We start from the raw sequence: 22,456 nt of genomic DNA, 5'->3' as shown, positions 1-22,456 counted from the left end.
CAGCATAAAATTGATATTAATGAATACTGAGGCCCCTTCTACACAGCTGAATGAAATCCCACATTATCTTCTTTGAACTGGAATATACGGCAGTGTGGACTCAGATAACCATGTTCAAAGCAGGTATTGTGGGATTTTTCTGCCCTGATATTCTGGTTATATAGCTGTGTGGAAGGGCCCTGAGAGCTTTGTCACATGCCCCAAAAAGCAGCACAAAAGGCAAGTTGAGCAATGGCATTCTAGGCTCCAATGGGATCTCCCACTGGAGGGACTTACAATCTGGATAATTAAAGATGTTGGTCCACTGTGTACCTTTAGTTAACTGAATTTTCCAAAGTTCAAATCTGAAAAGCAGCATTCCTTAGTGTACAGTCTCGGATCACTACGTAAAAAAAAATTGAAAATAAATTATGTTCCTGGTTTGAAATTGTTATTTCCTGTTTAATTATGTGGTACTTACTATGAAAGTAGTTGTTCTACTCCAGAAATTTTGTTTTTGTGGCTGCCACAAACTATGTTGAATAGGTTGGGAATCTATGAGATAATCATTGAAAAACTATAGCAAAATGTACTGCGTGATGTCCTGCAAAAAGTTGTGGCAGTTTAATAAACTTTTTCCATGTTTTTATGATAGAACCAATTAGAAAATGACATTTATAACCCAGGAACAAAAATCGTGGTACATAGTGTCATTGAAACTGGATTGATACACCATTTTTGCCTCTACCTACCGTGTTTCCCCGAAAATAAGACCTCCCCAAAGAATAAGACCTAGCAGGGGTTTGGGGGGATTGCCAAATATAAGGCCTCCCCTGAAAGTAAGACCTAGCAACTAAGGCTGCAGCAGAGTTCCATTGGGAAGCAGGGCTAAAGCAGCACTCCTCATACACACACCGGGGGGAGGGAGGGAAAGTGCTTGCTGGCCTTGCCTTGCCTGCCCTCCAACCTCCGTGGCTGCTGCTGCGCTGCCGTTTCTTCCTCCGGAGACAAGGCCATGCTTCCTGGCCATGCTTGCTTCGCCCCCAAGGCTTCTGATTGGCTCCTGGAGCCAGGGCAAGGGAAGGAGGGAGGGAAGGAAGAGGGCTTTCCACTCGTCCTGCTCTTTCAGTTTCTTAAAGGTACAGGACGCATTGGGATTCTCCTCTCATCCTTATTCCTATCCTATGCCCTGAAACATTATTTTATACTATTATTCTATTGCCATATTATTATCATCATATTCTGTTACTATTTTTATATCCCATTATTATATTATCCTATTAATATATTTTATATCATTATATTTTATTCTTCTATTATTATTATTATATCATTATATTATTATTCTATTATTATTCTATTATATTTTCATATTATTATATTATTATTCTGTTATTATTATATTCCATTTTATATTATCCTATTAATATATTTTATATCATTATATTCTATACTATTATTCTATTATATTATCATATTATTATTTTATCATTATTAGCATATTCTTTTATTATTATTATATTCCATTTTATATTATCCTATTAATATATTTTATATCATTCTATTCCATTATATTATTCTATTATATTATCCTATTATTATTATATTATTATGCTATTCTGTTATTATATCCCATTATTATATTATCCTATTAATACCATATTATTATCATATTCTATTATTATTATATCCTATTATTATATTATCTAATTAATATATTGTATATTATTATATTATTATTATATTATCATATTATTATTATAGTATATTATATTATTCATCATTCATGACTACATTGAAACTAGAATAGAGAGAAATCAGCATGGAAACCTTGTGAAACCTAAACTGCAAGAGGTACCATAGATTGTTGCACATGTAAATAATGGTAGTAACAAGAAATTCTTGATAGGATTCACAGTTTGTCTGGTTATGCTGGTTTGTGATGACAACTACTTTACAGTATATAATAAATGTTCATTTTGTTGTTCAACAATAAATGTGAGCTCTTCTTCATGGAAAAATAAGACATCCCTGAAAATAAGACCTAGTGCATCTTTGGGAGCAAAAATTAATATAAGACCCTGTCTTATTTTCGGGGAAACAGGGTATATTGGGATTTAAAATGACAGAACCTGATTATGACTAACCCACAAATGCATTTTGTATATTATTGGCTTTGTTTCTAATTATCTGATAATGAGTCACAGAATCCTATCATATGGCCAAAAGCAGTGGGAAATACTGCATGGAAATGTGAAATGTGCCATAGACTCATTTATCACACAGAGGCGGTTCTACCACCAGGCAAACTAGGCATTTGCCTGTGGCACCATGTTGTTGGGGGCGCCATCGAGGCAACTCCTGTCTCCTGTGGCAGAAAGGAGCCTAGGAAGACAATATGGTTTTTGGGAAGCCTGTGAAGTAAGTATTGCTTATCTTACCTAACTTGGGTGAATTAATTTAATGCATACACACTTATTTAATTGAATGTTCATTTTCTACTGTTACTTTTAATTTATGGAGCTTGTTTTAATTCATGGGTGAGCCACTTTTGGCCCCATTTATGAGAAAGGAGGGAAATTGTTAAATAAGTCCTAGTACCTTCATTTATAAGTAGATTTTCCCAAGGATTAAAGTTTTAACACCTGTATGCAACTATTTGGTTTAGCAGAGATATAGAATCTACACTTTCTAATGGATGTGCAAGGCAGAGATGGCAGTAATGAATGTCCAGTACTTCTGGAAAATGCCAGTTTGAGAAAATCTGACATACATTGTCAGAAATAGTTGTACTGATTCAGACTACTGGGTCATCCAACTCAGCCTCCTCCTCTGTAGGAAGTCTAGGAAGCAAGGCAAGTGGGGCTTCCTCCCTGGGGGCATCCTAGGTTGGGTGGTGTTAGTTGGCCCTGATTGCTTCCTGTCTGGATTTCCCATTTTCAGAGTGTTGTTTATTTAGGCTTTTCTTTAATCCCTCCTTATTATCCAACATTTTTGCTTATCCAACACTTTTATTTTTCAGTGATTTTTTTTGGGGGGGGGAGCACCAAAATTTCTGTTCACCTACACTTGAAAATTACCTTGGACCGGCTCTGTTATCACAGCACCAGCTACTGAATCTAATACAATGACTGTTTAGAGAACTTTTCCAGGCTTATAAGCATAGTTACCCAGCTGTCTCTACCAAATAAAACTCTTAAAGTACAACCAAACAAGGAAGCTTTAAATATTGGCTTGACATGAGCACTCATAGAATATTAACATGGGGATGTGCAGATGGGCTTGTGAAAACCTTTGTATACTACGCAGTTGGTTGGGTTTTTAAAAAAGGTTATTTATACCTCAACTTTCCCTCAAAAATGAGACTCAATGCAGCTTTCAAATTATGGCAGGTACCATATAGTTTAAGATATACAAAAGATCATCCTTAGGAAGATTCCTTTACTGTAAGAGCTGCTCAAATGTGGAATGAATCAGTGGGTGGTAGATTCACCTTCTTCAAATAGGTTTTAAAATAATGGTTGAGTGTTCACCTCTCAGGGCTGCTTTTGTAATCAACTCCTGTATGGCTGTGTGTCTTTTCCAACTCTGTGATTATATAATTCTGACTTTAAAGCAGAATTAAACCATTAACAATATTAAAACAATTTAAAACATGTGGTTAAAATTATAGAAAACTGGGAAAACCAGGTGGCCAAGAGAGTCGTTTGGGGGAGGGGGGCTGGCTGAAGCCCCTGAACCCACAGGGCCTTGGCAAATGGGTTTAATTTGTTCTGTAACTGAGCTCTGGAGTGGATTAATAGCATTTCAATGTATTTCGATGAGTAAATTTCCTTTGACATAGGAGCAAATTGAGTTACGAGCTTGGTCACAGATTGTATTAAACCTGTATGTCAAAGTGTCACTGTATTACAATAGTCTAAATTGAAAAAATATCCACTAATACTCAGAAGGCAGGTATATAAATACAACTAGACATCTACATTGGTGTGATATACTTCAACAGTCAGATCCACTCCTTCATTCTAGGGGTGGAGATGTCAGATGACAAGTCAAAACTGTTATGGCAAGGCAGACAAATTGTAAAGATCCTCCTCAACCTTCCCCATCCAAGAAGAGCAACACTTTGGACAGGATATCCAGGTGGCCAACTAACTACCCTTTGGAGTTCTTATCTTTGGACAATCAGACATCATGCATGATGGAAACTGTCAAATTCAATGGCCTGATAAATCAAAGGAACTGCAGGCAAACATCACTGTGAGCAGGACAGTGGGCTCCTTCTTGTTTTGGAAGGCTGTGGAGAAAATGTGATTTGATACATTTCATGCTTGAAGCAACCATGAAGAAGTGCACCTGTTAGGAGCCTATGTATGTAAAGACTCAGAAGTCAGCACTATTGGGAAACCAAAAAACAGCCTCCTCTTTCATGCTGACTTTGTACATCAGCCCCATTGTTGTTGTTAATTACTCTCAGGTTTATTTAGTTTTATGGCAGCCCCATAAATGAGAGACTTCCAGGTCACCTTATCATCAACAGCTTTTATCAGGTCTTGCAATTTCAAGGTGGCGGCTTCCTTGATTTAATCTGTATCCACCTGTAAAGTAACCTTCCTCTTCTTAAACTGCTTTCTACTTTGCTAAACATTATTTCTTTTTTTAGTTAGCCATGTATTTTCATGTTATGTTCAAAGTATGATAGTTTCAGTTTGATTGTTTTAACATCTATGGCGAGAGCAGACTGATTTGCTCTAGGTCTCACTGATTTGTTTTTAGCAGTCCACACTATCACTTGAACTCTTGTCCTGCATTACATTTCAAATGAGTTGATTTTCATCTTATCAGCTTTCATTTCCAGTTTTTACAACCATTCATAAAATGGGAAATATAGTGCATGGACAAACCTGACTTTAGTCTTAAACTACACACACACACACACACACACACACACAACTGTCTCCAATCCATTAATCAGCCAAGGAATAGAAATTTTTGAACTATTTCAATGTCTTCATCATTGACTTTGTAATAATGTAAATCATCTATGGCCATTACTTTTATTTTCTTGATGTTCACCAGTAAATTAGCCTTTGCCGTTTATTCCTTGACTTTCCTCTGCCATTTTCCCAAGTCTTTGCTATTTTCTGCAACTAGTATGGTATCATCTGCACATCTTAAATTGTTGATACTCCTCCCTCCAATTTTCATGTTCCCTTTCTCTGAGTCTAATCCAGCTATGATACAACATGCAAGCAACAGAATGCGAGATTTTAGTTAGAACTTGAGTGAATTGTGTTTTTGTACTTTGCAACAGCTTTAATAGTTCCACTAATGCTTATTCACATGTGTTCCTTATTTCTTCACTTTCTAAAACTGTGGGTTCATTTTCAAATAGCTCTTCCTTGAATTAATCTGTGACTGTGATCAAGTAAAGAAGACTATGTGAGGACAATGCAGTGTATCAGCGAACGGATTTTAAGCATATGTTTTATGTTTTATATTTTATACAGTATTTAACTGGTTGTAATACATTTTTATATGTTGTTGTTTTAATGATGTGTCAGCATCGAATTGTTGCCAATTGTACGCTGCCCTGAGTCCCTTTGAGTGAGAAGGGCGGGATAGAAATATTGGAAATAATAAATAAATAATAAATATCAGCTTTGTGAGCATGGCCTCACAAAGGAATGTAATTTCTTTTTTATCAAAGCTAAATGGAGGTGAATGTTGCACTTAAGTGTACCACCCTCTGTAAATACACTGACATATTGGAAGATTTCAGGTGACTTCTATCCCAATGACAAGGGCAGTTCACTGCTGCAGGAGAGTTAGGCAAAACAAGGACAGTCATGAATTGTAATGTGGCAGGATATATGATGTATGCACATCGCAGAGTGTAAGAGAAGAGCTTTGCAGAAACTAGAAAGCCAAGGGATTGTAAATGTGTAAGATATTGGAAGAATCTTATATCACAGTTGTTGCTGCTGATACAGAAGCCCTTTTTAGAAGCTCGAAACATGACCCTCCTACTCAGCCAAATAGCCCTGTTAAGCATGTGAGATATAACAGGCAACTTCAGAACGTCAAAATAAAGGGAATGGCTGACTGCATCCTCTTGTACGAACCTGCCTGGGCCCCAAGATCTTCAGGAGAGGTCCTTCTTTTGGTCCCATTTCCGTCTCTAGCTCGGTTGGTGGGAACGAGAGAGCAAGCTTTCTCAGTGGCTGCCCCTTGACTCTGGAACTCCCTGCCCAGGGAAGCCAGAATGGCCCCCTTCCTGCTGTCCTTCCAGCAGCAACCTAAAACATTTTTATTCAGGCAGGCTTTTAAAGAAGAAGGTTTTTAAGATCCTGTCAGGGACCTCTTCCATTTTGTAATGGAAGCAGTGGGTCATTTTTTTAAATATATGGAACCATCGTATTCAATTCAAGATTGTAGACAAAGAGCATGTAGCAGCTTTCTGCATGCTCACAGCTACACACTGATGTGTATATAGGCACAGCACATTTATATGGATTGTGTATTGATGCATATTTGGTTGCACAACATTATTCAAGAGAAAAGTATTTTGGAACTGTGATGTAACTCTATGAGCCTGAAGTTATGTTCCTTTTCTTCTGGACTGGATCTCAGCCATATGTTTTCTTGATGCCTTGTTAACTATCTTATGGCTAGAGAACCACAAAATAAAGGCACTGGGATGGCCTTTATTATATTGCCATTTACACTGTGCATTTACAGAGTGTGTTCAAGGATCGGGACATCCGTAGGGACTCCAAGGTGCTTGTTTATAAAGCTATTTTCCTCCCAACCCTGTTATATGCCTGCAAAACGTGGACTGTTTACAGATGTCACATGCAACTCCTGGAATGATTCCATCAGCATTGCCTCCGAAAAATCCTGCAAATCTCTTGGGGAGGCAGGCAGACAAATGTAAGCGTGCTGGAAGAAGCAAAGAACACCAGCACTGAAGTGATACTCCTATGCCATAAATTCTGCTGGACTGGCCATGTTGTCCAAATGCCCGATCACCGTCTCCCAAAACAGTTACCATACTCCCAACTCAAGAATGGAAAATGGAATGTTGGTGGACAGGAAAAGAGATTTAAAGATGGGCTTAAAGCTAACCTCAAAAAACTGTGGCATAGACACTGAGAACTGGGAAGCCCTGGCCGTTGAGCGCTATAAGTGGAGGTCAGCTGTGACTAGCAGTGTAGTGAAATTTGAAGAGGCATAAATGGAGGGTGAAAGGGAAAATGTGCCAAGAGGAAGGAGTATCAAGCCAACCCTGACTGGGACCGTTTTCTACCTGGAAACCGATGTCTTCACTGTGGAAGAACATGCAGGTGAAAAATAGAGCTTCACAGTCACCTACGTACCCACCGCCAAGACACTACACTTGGAAGGCCATCATACTCTGACAACAAGGGATCTCCTGAGTAATTTAAGTACACTGTAGAATTCATGCAATTTGAACTCTCATGGCTCAAGGTTATGGCCCATGGGAGTTGCAGTGATGTCAAATTACATTCTACAGTAGATGCAGTCTGAGTCTAACTAAAGACGGGCTCTAACTAAAGAAGGCACAGTTTTATCAACTTCTGCTGTGTAAAATGAATATCCTTTCTGGCAATAGGTCATCCAGCTTCTAAACCTAGCCAAATATCTGTGCCCTCTTTGCTCATGTCTTTGGAATAGACTGGAAAAAGGGCTAAATTGGGACACATAGCTAATATCCCAAATTAACCAAAGGTAATCTCTTGTCTGACTCTTAACAATCACTACAGTTGCATGTAAATAGCAATCAATCAACTTCCCCTGTCAGTTTGAATACTTTGTAGAAGCAGAAGACCAAAATAAACAGCTGTTTCCTAACAGAGTATGTCTATTACATGTAAGAAGAAAGTGCACCACTGCACACTATAAATCCACTAGCTAGAATTAGCCGTGGCCATGCTGCCTAGGATTTCTGAGAGATGCAGTAAAAAGTAACTTTTCAAAATTATAACTGTATGCAGGATGCAATGAAAAACCGTTTTAAAAACAAAGAGAACGCTGTTGAATCACATCTGGAGTCCCTTTAGACTTACACAAACTGGTTTCCAACAGATGTGGCTCCTAGAATCCTGCCTGCCTGCCGTACCTTCTGTAACTTGCAAGAAGGTTTTCGGAGTTGTAGTTCAACCCAGCTGGATGGCAACAAGTTGAGAAAGATTAGGCTAGCAGTCTGAACTACAGAGAGGGAACCCTTTTCAGAAGCCAAGAGTAAGGCAAGAAGATCAGAATCTAATTCCCTTTGCTTACCCCCATTTTGCCTCTCAGTAACTAGAAACTAAAGAGTTTGTTATGCTTTTTGAAGCAGTTGCATTTTTCTCAAACACAGATTCATTCTGGTCTGTTTTTCTGCAACAGTTGCAATTTATTTTCATACATTTTTCCATGCACCACTTTTTCTAATACAAACATTCTGGAAGCATTTCATAGATGTCTTTTTGTACAGCTTCCTCTGATGTGCATACTTTTGAATGATTTAAAAGAAAAACACCAAGAACTGCAAAGTGCAGAGAAATGCAAATGCAGGAGATTAAATACTTCCATAGAAACATGCTTATGATATTCTTCAGATACTTCTATCTAAATTCTTTTTTCCATTAAATCTGAAGGCTATTCATGGCCAAAATTGTTCAACAAATTTTAAAAGGAGGTTCATTTTTATAGCAAGAGATAAACGTTTCTCAAAATGTTTGACATTTATGTACATAGAAATGTGAGGAGTACACTTCAGAGGTTGTATAGAAGAAGGAATTGCAGCAGGTGTTGCTTGTTACCTGATTGCATGATCAGCAACTCCTGCTGAAATCCATCTCATAAAATTCCATCGATTAAAACAGCCCTCCCCAGTTTTCAATCTATCAACCCTACTCTTACACAACTACACAATAATTTCATTTGAGTGAGAAATAAGTTCTCCAACTGAACCTACCAGCTCATCCATACATAGAAACATCCTCCATTTGATCGTTATCCAGATATGTAATCAATCATACAGCTTGCCATATGAGGTGACCTTATTTCACTTACTCTAGAAATGTTTATGAGCTACTTGGTTTTAAATTAAATGCTGGTGCATTGCATGTGTTTAGCTGTAGAGTCAATACATTTTTACAAATGTCTAAAAATGAAGATTATTGTTGCAACAAACAATGCCTAGAAATAAAGGAACAATATAAGAATATTTGTGGGGAGTTGCATCTGACAGTGGGACCACAATTTCCTGAGCTTGAGAGGCAAACTTTTATATGTTTCAATGTCATACATCAATTTGCCTGGGGTACAAAACTGTAAATTATTTGTATTTGTATCTCCCTTCAAGTCACCTGTGGATTTATGATGATGTTATGAATTTTATCGGGTTTCCTTAGGGAAGGAACACAAAGAGATGATTGGCTAATTTCTTCCTCTGAAATATTGTAGGGTGCATCTATACCACAGTTTGACACCACTTTCACTGTGATGGCTCAATGCTATAGAATCCTGGGATTTGTAGTTTGTTGAGGCACCCACACAATTTGGCAGAGAAGGACAAAACTACAACTCCCATTATTCTATAGCACTGAGTCAGGGCAATTAAAGTAGTGTGAAACTTCATTAATTCTACTATGCATATGCATCCTTACTACACTTAGTTCCTAACAGGGATAGCTGCAATATAGTAACGTATATGTATGTATAACTGTTACACATGCTTAATTGAACATGTATCAGTTTTCTTTCATTTGCCTGTGGTGTTTGTGTTACCAGCTTGTATTTCAGCTGCAGTGAGGAAGGCTCTCCTCTCGTGTTGACTGATGGAGGAAGCCCAGGGATGCCATGCTCTGGAGACAAAGGTTAATTGACAGCGCTTAGAGTCAGCTGGGACTTATTAGCCCAACAATCCCAGCCCAGAGCAGTAATAAAAGGGATGAGGGACAGGTGCTGCAACAGGATCAGCAGCCAAGCTGATTCACAGGGGATAAAAAGGGGGCGGGGGTGCTGGGCAGCTTTTTCTTTTCCAAGCTTTGCTTACTTCTTGTTCTGGAATGAGAAAGAGTGTTCTGCCAAGAGAAAGGAGCTGCAAAATGGTATCATTTGATTAATGCCAATCATGCCTTCGCTTCCTTCATTCTTTACCATTCTGGCTAGGGTAGGAGACCACCTGGGAATGGCATCCTGAATTCTGTGAAAAAAGAAAGAAGAGATAGTTGTAGGAATGAATAAACAAATCAGAAGTCCGGCAGCACATTGCGTAATATCCCTTTTTATCAGACAGGGACGGGTTCTCCAAATTTGAGTAGAGGTTCCTCTGAATAAATGCCTGGTGACAGGCCATCCTTGGTACAAAAGGATTTGAAATTATTTTCTGTTCAGAAGTGAAGGGAGTTTACTTGAAGTTCTCCATTTGGAGTTTTCTGACTTTCACTTTTGTGGCTATTACGTTTTTGTTAGGAAGCAGGATTGAACCCTGCGGAAACTTTGGATTTCACATGAGCCTCAGCCCTCTGCTTCCGTTGCCCCAGTGCTAGTTTCTTGCTTTGTTTTAGTGAACTGTTGAGACAAAAATACTTATTTACAGATAATAGCTTCTCATTGGGGCCAAAAAGATATCCATTGATGCAAGGGAGTTTAAACAAAACTGGCATAGACTCAAGCCTTATCATTCCTAGAAGTAAGAAGTCATCTTTTTAGTAAATCTGAACTCTTCTAATGCCATGGAACTCCCAGTGATGCAGTGGGTTAAACTGCTGAGCTGCTGAACTTGATGACAGAAAGGTCAGCAGTTCAAATTCGGGGAGTGGGGCGAGCTCCCACTGTTAGCCCCAGCTTCTGCCAATCTAGCAGTTTGAAAATGTGCAAATGTGACTTATCCATAGGTACCGCTCCTGCGGGAAGGTAACAGTGCTCCATGCAGTCATGCTGGCCACATGACCTTGGAGGTGTCTACGGACAATGCTGGCTCTTCGGTTTAGAAATGGAGATGAGTACCAACCCCCAGAATCAGACATGACTAGACTTAATGTCAGGAAAACCTTTACCCCAATGCCACTGGCTGCAGTTCAACTCATTGCATATTACTTCCAATTTATAGAGTTACTTTTAAAAGTAATTTTAAGTATGTTATGTAAAAAAAATCCTATAGTAAGTTATCATGGTTAATTATTATCACCCTCCTGAATTTCACTGTTCATGCTTATTTTCTATTAATTGTTCCTTTCTGATTTCTTTTCTTTTCTTTTTCTTTTTTTTTTTGGGGGGGGGGGGGGTGGCAATCCATATGAAAGCATATGGAAAAGTCGTAAAATCTGAAATACATAATTAAGTTATTGCTGTCAACAGACATTAAAGTAGCATGTTAAATACATTTTGAAATAGCACATTAGGGCATTCACATTAAAAGTGTAAATGCAACTGAAACAAGCTGGTAATTATAAAAAAAATACATCTTATATAGAGTAAGCTGAATTGACAAGGACAACTTGGTTAAAACATCCAGTTTTAAAAATTTAGCCACTTGCTGAATAGGCAATATATCAGCACGCTGAAGCAGGAAAACCACAAAAGATTTGGAGGGTGCCTGGGAAAAAAGGTGGTGTGATGGGGTATAATACATGTTCCCTGGCCCCTCAGTAAGAACTGCAGTGGAAAAGTACATGCAATATGGTTTCAATTTCATGATTATCACAGAGACAGCATCTCTTATTCTGTGGGGTTTTTTATTAAATCTGAAAGTTAATAGATTAGAGGGAAGGACATTAAACCTTGTCATGGAAACAGCTTTTTTTCATTAGGGGACAGTTAACCAGCCTAGATAACATTCCATCCTTGTAAAGGAGGGCATGATCAACTCAGTGACTGAGGGGAGCAGGAACCCCTTGATAATATATATCTATTAACCTCTGTTTACTATATTTGGCCCCATCTTGGCCCATGGCTAAGAGACAGGAGGGAGATAAACCTACTGAAGCAACTTTACATGTCATTGCCTTCATCCAAGGTGATTTGAAGGAGTATAATGTTGCCTTGAACAGCAAGACATTGGAATTAAACGTAAAGCCACAGTGAAATGAATAGAAAAGTCAATGTCAGACAATTAAAACAAGTTAAGATGGACTCCCAATATAAAGCAGATCTTGCAACATACTGAATATTAACCTCAGAAAAAGAGATTGGAATCCTTCAGTATCTCTTTCTATGAACCTGGTAGACATTTACCATCAACTAGGGAGGGACTTCTCTCTGTCCCACCACCAGATCAAGCGTGTTTGGTGGGAACATGGGAGAAGGCCTTTTTGGTGGCTGCTCCCAGACTGTGGAACTCCCTCCCAAGAGAGAAAAGGAGGGCCCCATCCTTGCTCGCCACTTGCAAGCAAGCCAAGACTATTTTCTGTAAGCAGATATTTGGAGAAGGTGAAGGGTCATGTTGCAGGGGAGGTTGTGGTTGGGGAAATTGTGTGTTTTAAAGTACATTTTAATTGTATTCATTGTTTTTAACTGTATTTTTAATCTAACATACACCATACTGTTTAATTGTTTTTTTTTTTATTTTTGTCTTTGCTTTGTTTTAAATGAATCCACGTTTGTGGCTGTTAGCCGCTTCGAGTCCCCTCGGAGAGAGAGGCGGGGTATAAATAAAGTAAATGATGATAAGCCTTCAAGAGAGCTGTTAGAAAGAAGAAACTAAACATAGGCCCCAAAAAGGACAATTTTATCTTTGAAATGTGGATAGCTGTTGAAATCTGGACAATGCCCCCAAAACAACTCCTTTCCCCCCCCCCCAAAAAAATATATATATATATAGTGTAAAAGAAGTATATATTATTCCCGGTCTTAAGATTACCAGTCATTAGAATATGTGCAAAAGGAATAGACACATTGCAGGTAACCTATGATAATGTTTCCAATTTTTGACATTTGCAGACTGAATTCTAGTTCGGCTGCCATATTGTCAAATGATCTTCCACATATCTTATGAATTTATCCAGTTTTATGATGTTTGCCATTCTGTGCAATAATTGTAAGGTGAGCTCCCATGAGAAACTGCAAGAGAATGTACCCTTCTTTTGTGGAAAGAATGGACCCCTCAGTTTTCTCTGCTTACAAATGGGTGGAGAATTTGAAACAGTGGTTCTTGACCTGGGGTTCCCAGGTGTTTTGGCCTTCAACTCCCAGAAATCCCAGCCACTTTACCAGCTGTTAGGATTTCTGGGAGTTGAAGGCCAAAACTTCTGGTGACCCATAACTTGAGAAGCACTGATTTAAAAGGTATATCATGCACTGAATATGGTTAGCTGCATTTCCACGGAGTAGGTGTAACAAAGGGCTCTTCCAGACAAGCCCTATATCTCAAGATCTAATCCTAAATTTTCTGCTTTAAACTGGATTATATTAATCCACACTGCTAGATAATCTGGGATAAACAGAAAACCTGGGATCAGATCCTGGGATATAGGGTCTGTCTGGAAGGGTCCTACGATAGTTCCGTTGATCGAGCCTTTGAGGGAAACAATGGTATGTGAGCCAGAAATGAAAACTAGTTGAAATTGATAGATTACACTGCAGATTTTTATCCCATTGATACAATGTAAAAGAGAGGAGAAGGAGTGAGAGGGTAAAATAGAATAGTTTTTGAGTTTCTGGAGAAATTTATTTTGATATTAAAAGGCAAGAGTATCAGAAAAGTAAAGATATACAAAGGACAGCATCACTTGTGGAGGACCGCTTTTTTGAAAATAAGTCGGAAATTCACATAGAGAGAAAAAAATCAGCAACAAATTTGTATACAGAATTGTTAGAGATTTACAAGGGTAGATGAATATGAAAATATTTTTATGTGTCCGTGCAGTATTTTGTCCTCACTAAAAAATAAAAGAACGTGAATGTCTCTGTTTACCTCTTTATTTGGTGGTGGCGCTGGTGGCGGCTATTGTGAGTTTAGGGCAGCTTGTGGCAGAATATACAGGCGCACAGACAAAAGCCCTTGGAGAAGCTAGAGGCTTGGCAGCTGAGCTTGATCAGGAAATCATTTTGTTAAACTGAATGCACATATCTGACACATTTGCTCACTGTTTCTTTCAGAGAGAGAAAGAAAAATCTGTCTGAACAACAGCAGTATGAAGTATATAGGGAAAGCTTATAATTTTTGGTACCTACTCAATACTCACTAAGAGGGATGTTGATCTATGGTAGTAGCTGAATTTCTAACCATTTGATGTACTGAAGGCTACCTATCTAGATGAGCAGATTCACTTACTTGTCTTGATTTAATTAATATTGAGGCCAAATTTGGGATTGGGGAAGTTTAAAATATAAATGACCATGATTTTCAAAAAAGAGTGATATAGAGCCAGAGTATGAAGATCACATTTCCTTTTTGTTTTGTTGGCAGGGATTTTTTTTCTATCACTGCTGTGTTTACTTGTACTCCTCACAATAGGCACAGTGAAATGACTTCTCCAATGGTAATATTTTGCAGTGAATTGGCCCTGTTAGCCTGCAAAGTATTTGGGGGTTGGCTTGATCCTGAATGGGCAATTAAGACCCACTGACTTCATAAAATGTCTGTTCCTGGCAAAGGTGGCATTTTTAAAAAGCTGGTGTGGTGATGTGGACTACACCGTTGCCTATATTTCTTGATGGTATGGTTACAGAAATGAGCACAATGCATGCCACCCCTATATGGGACCTCTTTGAATTCTGGTCTGGCTTTGCCACTATCCACAAGTTAACTCATTCAAAAAAACAACCTTAGCACCCTCTTTCTCCTAAAGCAAAGCATATTTTCCGTGAGAAAGATAGGGAATAACTAACAGCAGGGAGTGTTTGCTGGTAGTAGAGAAGACCTTATTAGAAATAATGACTAGAAATAATGCTATGGAGCAATGTTTCCTGCTCAAAATCTGAGGATATTGTTCTGTAAATCAAATATAGAACCACAAATAAAACCCTACAAAACACACATCCCCCTCAACTGAGTATTATGGAAAGAGACAACAGATCATTTTGTCCCACCTTCCTTACTATATGATGTATTTTGTATTCCTACATAAAATATAGAAATTACTTCTTAATTTTCACCCTTACGTATTCTAAATTACCACATTTACATTTTATGCAGATATGTACCTGCTGTTGTCCTCTTTTTTTGGTGATGCTCAAACAGCTACCTATGGTTTGAAAGAAAAGCAGGGCAGGGAGAGTATATCTGTTATGTTTTCTATCATGCCTGATGCATCACTGCCCACAGAACTGAACTGAAATACTTCCCATTGATTATATATGTGTGAATAGCCTTTCATCTGGGTCCTGTACTCACCACCCAAGCAATATTCCCTGTGCTTGAGCAATCTAGATATTTTGCCATTGATTCCCAGCATCCCCAGAAAAAGCTAGTGGCCGGGAGTCAGGCCTGTAGCCAGGATTTTGATTCAGGGGGCAAACTTAGCAAACGTTTTGTACTGTTATCCCAATACCCCCATGCATATGGGATATATTGAGCATGGTGGTCAGATCATGATATGAAAAAACATAACAGTTTAAATAATAATTTACTTTCATTAACAAAATGGTTAGAATACTTTTTGGTCTGTGGTGCAGCAGAATCGTCTTTGGTACCTGGGCTTTCGCCGCACTCCCTTTCCCCTCCCGGCATTGAAAGCTGAAACCAGGGGCTCCGAAAAGGAAAGAGAGTGCACCTAGGACCCAGGCGCAGACAAGGATGCCACTGTGCCACTTACCAGTAAGGCCTTCTCGCGGACCACACTGAGAATTTCGGGGGGGGGGGGTGAAACCCCTCAAGCCCCCCCCCCCGGGCTACATGCCTGCCAGGAGTGATGGGAATTGTAGTCCAAAATAGAAAGTACCAGGCTGCATTAATATAATTAAAGTAGGAGAAACAAAAGTTTGTATTAATCTTAATAGCATAGAAATATTGAAGTGTTTTGAAAGTAAACTTCATGATTTTATGCAGGCTACTTATCCAGCTATTTTCCACTGCAATTGCACAACAGCCAAGATTTAATATTCTCTTTGTTAGTGTATTCTGGCATTGAATGTTTGCCATTTTTTGTTGGAAACCGCCCTGTCCCTCTGGTGAGATATAGCAGTATATAAAATCTTCTTCTTCCTCTTCTTCTTCTTCTTCTTAACACAAAGACAGCAAATAAGATCTATAGTCTGGATTTCGTATCACAGAATCACAAGTCGAACCTTTTCCAAGTGTTTAGGACTGTGTGATGTATTTTCAGATCCCAGTAAGGTGGCCTTTTGCAGTTGACAGATTGTTGTTATTATTATTATTATTATTATTATTATTATTATTATTATTATTATTATTACTATTATTATTATTATTATTATTTCCCAATGAACTGATTCACATGCATAGAAATACACACATGGCCTCTAGTTATACCGTCCTAGACTGATCACATCTTGCTTATTTGACCTACTTCTGGCTTTGGGACTTTATTTTCAGTCAGATTTAACCCATGCAACTGCATTTCCTAAATGGGTGCATCATGTGCATCATGAAATGGGAATGCCAGGAAATCCAGCATAGCTAGTAAACAAAATGCCTGCACACCTCAACCTGATTGCAAAATAAGGGATAAGTTTCAAGATGTACCATCAAAGAAATCAGTGACCTTTTTATGATTTAAAAGATAGATGGCTACAGATTCCATTTATTAGTTTCATATTACAAAATACCATACACACAGTGTGCATAAGTTATACTGAATTGCACACTCCAATTGATGGGTTATTTATCCACGATGGAGAACATACCTGTTCTTCATTCCAAAAGCAGGTTTGCATCTTGGGCTTCATCCATGGGGAAGGAATATAGCTCCCCTACCCAACATGCTGAAAGGAGCTCCGGTGGCGAACTGTGTTAAAGCACTAAGCTGCTGAACTTGCAGGTCCCAGGTTCAAATCCTGGGAGCTGAGTGAGCGCCCACTGTTGCTCCAGCTTCTGCCAACCTAGCAGTTCGAAACATGCCAATGTGAGTAGATCAATAGATACCGCTCCGGCGGGAAGGTAACGGCGCTCCATGCAGTCATGCCAGCCACATGACCTTGGAGGTGTCTACGGACAACGCTGGCTCTTTGGCTTAGAAATGGAGATGAGCACCAACCCACAGAGTCAGACATGACTGGACTTATCGTCAGGGGAAACCTTTACCTTTACTACCCAACATGCTACTTAAGAACACAATAATGATCTTTTCACAAACGGTTGTTGTCTGCCAACCCACTTGCAGGATGAAACAGGGAATAACAGGTGAGGAATCCCACTAGTGTTGCCAAGTTGAATATGGAGCAGAGCTCCTGTAGCTTTTATTATCAACAGATCATGGATCAGGAAGAGATATCATAAATGAGGGGATTCACATATCTCCTCTTCTTCCCCCTCCCCACCAACCCACTTTTAGCTGCTATTTTTGCTATTTACTATAGGGGGAGCAACTAGCTCTGCCCTTAGCTAGAAGCACAACATTATTACTATATTGCTGTGAGTTTTCCAGGCTGTTCCGAAAGCATTCTGGAACGTGGCCATACCGCCCAGAAAACTCACAGTAACCCAGTGATTCTGGCCATGAAAGTCTTCGACAACATTATTACTATGTCCTCAACTACAGGAACAGAGATGGATATCTCTCCACATACATAAACATACACACATTCTTGCCTGTAAACAGCTATTTTAGTAGATGGTTTGTAACTACAGGATCCCCATGGGTGTAAGCATGGAATTTGGAATTAGACAAATCCTACAGCCCCAAGTATTATAAGCATATCCCCAAAATGGAAATTTCTGGCCTGATCTGTCACCGCCATGATAAATTGGTGCTGAGATGGCTTCCCCAAACTGGAATGCCTTTCCCCAACTTACCCAGTGAAAGCCATAAGAATATTGGATAATCGCATAAAAAACAGCTATGAACTGGAATCTATTAAAGGGCACTCTTTGGAGTAACTCCAAAATACAGCCCTTCCTCCCATTGTTTTGGAAGGGGACAGTCATGGTGTGTGAGTCCTACTGTACCAGTCAGTGGCCATAATTGAAATACTGGTTATTAAGAGACATCTATCCAGCCAGAAGGTAAATTGAGTTCACTTTGAACTAGTTGGATTCCCTGATTGGCTATGATTCAGCCTAACTTCTGGAGCTCCCAGTGGTGCAATGGGTTAAACCCTTGTGCCAGCAGGACTGCTGACGAACAGGTTGGCGGTTCAAATCCGGGGAGAGCAGGTGAGCTCCCTCTGCCAGCTCCAGCTCCACATGCAGGTACACGAGAGAAGCCTCCCACAAGGATGGTAAAACTTCAAAACATTGGGGCGTCCCCTGAGCAACATCCTTGCAGACGGCCAATTTTCTCACACCAGAAGTGACTTGCATTTTCTCAAGTCGCACCTGACATGAAAAAAAAAAGACTAGCTTCAATAATTCCCTAGTTCCATGGCGGGATCTAGGAACTAGTACTTCAAATGAATTGCCCTCCTGACTAGAAACAGCATGGAAACCCATCAGATATTGTATATATTATCCTGAAATACAATATGGCTTTCTATGAATGTGCCTTTTTTACTTTCACTTTAGATAAATTAAAAATCTATATCATGTTGGTAACTGAAATATACTTAGAAAAAGCAGCTTGGTTTCATCTCTTGCACTAATGGCAACATTCGTGTTAGAAAGAACCTGCTGAGGGATTGTGTTTTAATATATTTCATCAATGCTCATATATCATAGTAATGGGCAAGCTTGTAAACATCTCTGTGGGGGTTTTAATTTGCTTTAAGTCACTGCTCTGATTCTCACTCCATAAAACAAAATTTGTGTGTGTAGCATAGTAGCTACTTGCTCACTTTTTACTGATGCAATCATATACTTTGGGGAGATTCATTCCCAGAATAGGGGCTTACATAAAAATAGAATGCTCTATAAAAAGTTCTGTACAAGTCGTATCAGTCCCCAAAATATTACACTCAAAAAGGTAGCTATATTCCAGGCATCCAGGGACTGTGCTTACATGATGGACACATCCAAAGTTGTTGAATAGTAATTGACATGTCTTAAAAGGGAGCTTCTGGTTGGTTACCACTGAGTGTATTTCTCTTTAAAATGCATAATGCTTAACTGAAAAGGTCACCGTATGCTTGTTTTGTTCTAGAATGTAGTTCACTTAAGTCTACTTCACTCTGGAATTCAAATTGTAGATTATTTCAATTCTTTAGTAAAGTGTGCCTATGTTCCTGCGAATTATATGAAGGGGTATTAATACTTAAGATAGTATTTATAGCATCTATTCCGACCTTGTGGAGCCTGAATGCAACACCTGACATTTCGTGAAGTATTTATGTATGTGCTTGAAAGGCATAGGGAGTGATCTGGTGGCAGATGTGGATGGCAGGCTAAACTGCATCATATTGAGGATAGGGACATATTCAACAGAAGGAGGAAGATATGATTTATACATGATGGCAGATGATACTTATTGTAGGAATAACAGAAATAATCTGAGACCCTGTCGTGCTTAACTTGGAACATCATTGTTTTTAACTGCAACAAAAGATTGTCTGGCCAAGCTAGACTGGAGCAATTTAAAATAACAAAATATTCAGTCTTGTCTTTCAGCAAGTTCATTTTCTGAAAACTTGAAATGGCATAGCAACTGACTCATACTTAAATGTAGCATCTGTGATAACAGGATTTAAGAGCTGTAGTATTTAGCCTTCTAGTAAGATGTATTCTGCCATAAATGTATATCTTGCCCTCTATCAAAAATCTTGCGTAGTGGTATACAACAAACTTAACCTGACTAATATAAAGATAACATTATTTTTAAAGACTAAAAAGAATTAGGCTCCAAAGGCCACATTTTCACGGGGATCTGGAATGATTCCAATGTTGGCATCAGTTGGGGTTCCAAGAGGAGGGCTTTCCATAGTTGGGGTGACACAGAAGAAAAGGCTCTTTTGTATGACCTGATACAGCACGCTGATTTTGAAGTGAAACCCAGCTTCCAAAATAAATGAATGCTCAGAGATTCAGGAAGCAGAACTATCTATTACTAACAAAAGGACTGGGCAGAGCAGATGCCAATACTTCATGAGGTCCCCCATTCTCTGTAATAGAGGTTCCCTTGGTTTCAAAGGTTGTCACGGGATCTGGCTGTCCTGGAGACTGAAAATTGATGGATAAGTCCCTCTGCCTTCAGCATCCTTCAGGTGGATAGTGGAAAGTATCAGGTCTAACACAGATGGCAGGATGCCTCATCAGACTGTCATCTTAAAAAGTTTCTGACTTTGGGAAGGAGATCACAACATTTCTACCCAGCCATGCCCCATTTGGCAGTGGGATAGGAACCTGTTCTTTATTTTACTGTAATTTTAGTGGGAGTCTTTCTTTAGATCCATTCCATTACTTTATTTCCCCGGTTTTTCACAAAGTTAGACACAAGGTAAAAACACAAATGATCTGATACACATCCTCCCCCCCCCATTCCAATTTAGCAGGGAGAGTCCCAGCTAATCCTTGGTCATCCAATATTTTCTGCAGATTTAAAAAATACTCCAAATCCTCCCTCCTCCTCCCATTTCACCATCCTTATCATTCAAAAGTCCTGAAATATGAAGATGTTTACAAGCACAACATGTATGGAGAACTGTTCTCCTTGAGTGTAATGCAGCTTACTTCTGAGTATGTGCACGTGGTAGATTGTATGCAACCTTTTTATTCCTAGGATGCAAGCATTGGGGCAAACAAGGAAGCCTCAATAGCAATCACTATCTCATCGCTTCTCAGCCTTTTAGCTAAGATCAAGTGTAATAGCAATCACTGTCTTATTATTTCTTATTCCTTGGTCATTTGGTAGACTACTGGTTGATAAGGCCTGAGGCGGTTCAAATGATAGGAATCTTGGTGATGCAATTTTGCCAGGTCATTTCATTGGGGACTCAAACAATCTCACATGTTCTAAGGGAGGCTTGAACCTTCTACTTCTCCTCCATTCTGGGATCCATGGTTAGAGAACCACAATTTCAAAGCCCTGCCCTGACTCTTTATGGAATTTTTTTAGTACTCTGAGGGCACCAGATCGTGGAAGGTAAACAGGGATTAATATTTGGGTGGAAGACTATCAACAACTACTAAGTACTTTTGGTTATTTTTTAGAGGAGAGCAATGCCACACCACTGAATATTCTGAACTAAGAAAAATGTATGAAATCATAGGGTTGGCATAAGTCAAGAAGCAAATTGAAGGTACACATGCACATACATACTCCTCTCTCCCTGTTCCACTCTGCCAATTATGCATTTATTGTATTTTTCCCTTGCTGTCCTTCACATTTGCTTATATTAATAATTTATATTGTTTCTTTTTGCTTCTTCTAATGGATTTAACTATCACTTGGTAAAAATTAGTTGAGCCTCTCTCACCATATGTGATACAAAAAAAATAAGGATTTTCTGAAATAGGCCAATTTTGCACTTGAATGCTCCAAAGCTGTCTGAAAAGACAACTATTCTTTTCCTTTATATGCCAATATTGTTCATTCCAAAATTAATGTCAGAAGAATTACTTGGAAGAAAATCCTAGTCCATTTGTATGAACTTGCATTTCAAGGAATTTGGGTACAGAGATAGATAACATTTCAGGCTGTTCCATTTTTGAACTTGATGCTTAGCTATAAATCAAAACTCTGTCAATGTCAAAAGGCCAGTGAGATCTCGAAGTTCCTAGAAGTTGCCTTTGTTGGGTGATTGCCCTGAGATAGATATACATGTTTTTAATTTTCTAAGAATGAGGCTCTGGAAGATCTTTGAAGCAGAATTATCCCTATAATATGTCAAATCACTTAGAATATGCAACAACCCTTATATAGGACTTGGGATTTTAAACTTGTGTCTTATGTTTAATCTTTATTCTGTGTATTTTAATATGTATTTTGTAGGAATATATTTTAATATCTGTATTTAATAGAATGTTTTTAGATTATGATGATTAGGATAAGGGTGGACAGTATTGTTGGACTGCAGCTTCTATCAACTGTGGTCAGCACAGACAATAGTGAGGAAAGCTGGGAACTACAGTCCAAGAAAATTTGAAAGACCATGTTTTTCCAATCCCTATTTTAGCTGGAAGAGCAATTGTAAACTGCTGGTAGAAAGCTAGGTTTAGTGCATTCACTTAATCATCAATATACTTTTTAAAATGCCTAATTCTTTTACAATAGAAGGGAAAATTAACAATCATAAATGGAACAATCATACTTATTTCCAATTTCATTTATATTTACGTTATACATCTGCACTAAAAACCTTATCAGAATGCACTTGAAAAATATCATTCATTATTTTGTTTCTCCTGCTACTAAGAATATTAATTTAGCTGAAGAGAAAAGGAAACAAATGTATTTTTTTAAAAAAAAATCAA

At 38.6% G+C, this 22,456-nt stretch overlaps 1 pseudogene; it reads left to right on the top strand.

Annotated features, from left to right (window-relative positions):
- The first annotated feature begins 20,812 nt into the window (after positions 1-20,812).
- LOC134297225 (U2 spliceosomal RNA) lies at positions 20,813-20,969 on the top strand (annotated as a pseudogene).
- Positions 20,970-22,456: the final 1,487 nt, after the last annotated feature.

Source organism: Anolis carolinensis, chromosome 2 (genome assembly GCF_035594765.1).
Source record: "Anolis carolinensis isolate JA03-04 chromosome 2, rAnoCar3.1.pri, whole genome shotgun sequence".
Lineage (NCBI taxonomy): Eukaryota > Metazoa > Chordata > Lepidosauria > Squamata > Dactyloidae > Anolis > Anolis carolinensis.
Note: the sequence above shows the minus strand (reverse complement) of the source record. Positions and strands in the feature narration are given on the sequence as shown.